Source organism: Tupaia chinensis, unplaced genomic scaffold (assembly GCF_000334495.1).
Source record: "Tupaia chinensis unplaced genomic scaffold, TupChi_1.0 Scaffold000388_1, whole genome shotgun sequence".
Lineage (NCBI taxonomy): Eukaryota > Metazoa > Chordata > Mammalia > Scandentia > Tupaiidae > Tupaia > Tupaia belangeri.
Window position 1 is genome coordinate 1404582 of NW_006159890.1, and position 4231 is coordinate 1408812.

Genomic DNA, 4231 nt, shown 5'->3' on the forward strand with positions numbered 1-4231 from the left:
TTGAATCAACAAACATTTGATGGATAAATGAGTACACATTATTTTATTCAAAAGTAAATAAACTCTAATATCACTTTGTTAGAAAGTATTAATACATTGTAACCCAATTTGGAATTTTAATTTGAGTAGTAATAAGGTGGTTGATAATAATAACTGTAATGGAGATATTTATATTGCAATTATTATTATTATTAATTTTTAGATTTTTGTCACATGTACTCACTGGAGACAGAGAGAGAGGGAAAGTGAGAATTCAACTTCCAGAAGGGATGGTCAAGCCATAATCCTTTCTTCTCTATTCTACTCTCAGAATTTTGGGCACGCATGTGCAAGGTGCATGTTACAAGATACAGGGTCCAGGACTCAAACTATGCAGTTGGTCATGTGGGATCCAGAGCCTTTGCCACATATCCTGCTGGCTTCTATATTGCAGTTATTTTTAAGTTCACATAAATTTGACTGGCACTCATAAAATGTTAAAAAAATTAAAATATTTATTTGGGATAGTCCAATAGATAGTAACACAATAAACCATTGTAAGTAGCTTTTCTGGAAATCCTTAGCAACAACCAACAGTGTTCAAGCATGGATGCAAGTTAGGCCGGAGAAAAGACTCAAAAAAAGAAAAAGAAAAAAAAAAAGAACTTAACTAAAAGGGGTGGTGCAGTGGAAGTGTCAGATCTACCTGGGAAAACTCTTGTGTTTGTATTCCCCACATCAGGGCTTTTCTGAACATGTCAGATGTGTGCGTACTCACAGTTTGGACTGCCTGAGACTGGAGATGGATGGTGGCATGTCAATCAACCCTCTCTGTCTCACCCTGTGTGTGTATCTCACTCAGAAAAAAAAAAATGTGAATAAACTTAAAAATAAAAGAAAGGGACTCAAATAGTAGAAGAGTAATTATCCCATGTTATATTTAAATTATCTTACACATTAGCATTTTATAATATTCACAGATTATCATAGACCATACTGATGAATTTCCATTATCTGTGCAAAATATTAGGCTATTTTGTGTTTTCTTAAAATAGTGATTAAATAAAAAAGGCTATCTTTGCTATCCGATGGAGAACTTAAATGTTAGTTCAGTAACTTTCTTGGTCTTTAAGCTAAGTGGATAATATTGAACAGAGTCTAATCGTAAGAGAGGAAAATAATGGCAAGCACAGGTGAATTTGATAAATAAAGAAGCTAAAATTTAGCAATTAGGATTTTGTTTAAGATCAGTATTCAAGAGTACATAAAATTAGTAATAATTTTCTTTAATTATCTCAGACAAAAATCAATAGAAATTAAGTTTAGGGAGAAAGCTAATGAGAAAAAGCTGCAAAATTTTAATTACCCCAAAATGATAAATGACTTTCATTGTAAATTACCATCTGTGACTTTCTTTTCCTCTTTCTCTCTACGAATTGTACTTAAAGTTGCTAAAAATAACGGCAAGTGAAAAGTTTAGGCAAAACAATTACTTGGCATTATAACCTAGCAAAACAAAAAGAATAAGTTTGTGTTTAAGCATAAACATATTACTAAATATTATTTTTGCTTTTCTTAAATTAACAGAAAATCAAAGAGTTAATTGATTCTAATTAAGTGTTGATCATTTGGCCTACATTATTAAGAGGCACTGTAGAAAATGCGAAAGTTTAAGTTAAAATTATCAAACATGTAAAATTAACAAAATCATAACCTGGTAAATAGCTTATTGTTCACTTTAATTATTACAAGAAGATGACAGCAAGTGGTGCCACAAATATAATAAGAAAGTGGCATGTATAATGTGACCCATAATATATAATGTGACCCATAATGTGTAATGTGACTCAGACTTTGAAATGAGAGAGAATGGATTTAGTTTACGTTTCTCATTTATTTTGTGTCTAAGTACTACTTTAATGCCTGAGAGCTTAAATTTCCCAACTATAAAATATTCCTGCTAGCTCTTACCTTAGTTGTGAGACTGACTATAATAAAAAATACCAGAAGTAGAGGGCCTTGCCAGAAGACGGGCTGCTTGCGGCTATAGGATTAAAATCTAGGACCTGTGGCTAATCCCTTTCCCCACTGGCCTTCGGACTTTTCTGACTTAGTATAGTGTGGCATGCCTTGTGTGTTGCACTGTGCAATCTCTTCTTTGTTACTGAGTTGAAGCTCAGGGCTCAGTTTCAAGCACACCTGCTGTCTAGAAACAGGGAGAACTATGAGTTATACAAGACCAGTGACAACAGTGCAGGGTTCTAGTAAGCAACAGGGAGGCAGAGTGGAAGAGATGGCCAGTTTCCTATTCCTGCACACCATTAAACTCAGTGACACCTTGAACAATTTATGAAGGAACGCACAGATGACCAGATGAACCATCATGGAGGCACAAGAAATATGAGCAACCAACAAAATGCCTCTTCCCCAAGGAAAAACATCAATTCCTCATCACCCACAGACAACACAATGGAAGTCGTAGAAATGTCTGACGAGCAATTAATAATATTTGTAGTGATCAAACTAAATGAGATGCAAGAGAAAAGAGACAATGAGCTGCAGGAGATGAGGAATTCCTTTCACAATCTGAAAGAAGAAATAGACACCATTAAAAAGAATAAAACAGAATTATTAAAGATGAAGAATGTGATACAGGATATGAAAGCCTCCCTCAAAAGTATTAAAAGTAGATTAGATCATGCAGAATGTAGAAGACAAAATCTCTGACCTAGAAAAAATTAACAAAAAGACTGAGACAACAACCAAGAAAAATGAGGATAATATACAAGAAATGCTACATACCATCAAGGGTTCAAAAATCCAGAAAATTGGTATCCCAGAAGAAGAAAATAATAAGGGTAGGGATAATTTATTCCATGAAATCTTGGAAGAAAACTTTCCAAACCCAGAGAGGCATTCAAATATCCAGACCCAAGAAATACATAGGAACCCAAATAGAATCAACTCAGGAAGATCCTCTCCAAGGCACATCATAGCCAGATTGGCCAAAACCATAGAAAGACAAAATACAAAAATTGGCAAGAAGGAAATGTCAAGTTACCTACAAAGGTTATCCCATCAGACTAACATAGAACCACTTGTCAGAAACAATGTAGGTAGGGCCAGCAGGTGGCATGGTGACTAAGGGCTGTTAAGTAAAAATAATTCTTAAAAAAAGAAGAGAAACAATGCAGGCAAGAAAAGAATGGGGAAATATGGTTAAAGCGTTAAATGGAAAACAATTTCAATCAAGAATACTATAACTAGCAAGATTATCCTTCATATGGGAAAAACACATATAAAAATATTCCCTAATAAACAAAACCTAAAAGAATTTACCAATTCTAGAACAACTCATCAAGAGATTCTGAAGGGCCCGCCGCAACTGGTGTGTGGACAGTGCGGATTGTGGCCGGCTGATTCTCCGGTCCTTCCCCTCCCCTATTTTCCTCCCTCTCTCCCTGTCCTTCCCTTGGCGGCTGTCGCCCTCTGGTCACAGGCTCCCTGACCCCTCCTAAACCCCCTCCTGGTCTCAGTGCCCCCCAGATTGGCCTCCTTTTCCTGTTTCTCGGCTCAGTCCCCGTATCAGGGCGGGGGCCTCCAGGACCGGAGGCGCCGCAGCAGAGGAGAGAAAAGACCAGGACTACCCTCAGCCCCCCAGCTCTGTCGCTGGGTTCGCTGCTGCCATGGCAATGAGGCAGACTCCACTCACCTGCTCCAGCCACATGCCGCCTGTGGTTAATATGGCCTTCAGTGGCATCACTCCGTATGGGTATTTCCTAATCAGCGCTTGCAAAGATGGTAAACCTATGCTACGCCAGGGAGATACAGGAGACTGGATTGGAACATTTTTGGGTCATAAAGGTGCTGTTTGGGGTGCCACATTGAATAAGGATGCCACAACCAAAGTGTGGGATGCTGTCTCAGGAGACGAGCTGATGACCCTGGCTCATAAACACATTGTCAAGACAGTAGGTTTTACGCAGGATAGTAATTATTTGTTAACTGGAGGACAGGATAAACTGTTACACATATATGACTTAACAAACCTGAAGCAGAACGTATGGAAATAAGTGGTCACACCTCCGGTATTAAAAAGGCTCTTCTTCTAAGCTTTGTTGTCCGATATTAAGGATGTTTGTCCTGTCTTCAGCTGTCAATGGATTCATGTACCTACTATTTGAACAGAATACTAACCTGTTTCTAGGCTTTAAGTTTCAAGGAAATATCCTTACCAGTTCAAAACTGCTTT

At 37.6% G+C, this 4231-nt stretch overlaps 1 pseudogene; it reads left to right on the top strand.

Moving 5' to 3' along the window:
• The first annotated feature begins 3665 nt into the window (after positions 1-3665).
• LOC102497969 (serine-threonine kinase receptor-associated protein pseudogene) lies at positions 3666-4111 on the top strand (annotated as a pseudogene).
• The last annotated feature ends 120 nt before the right edge of the window (positions 4112-4231 follow it).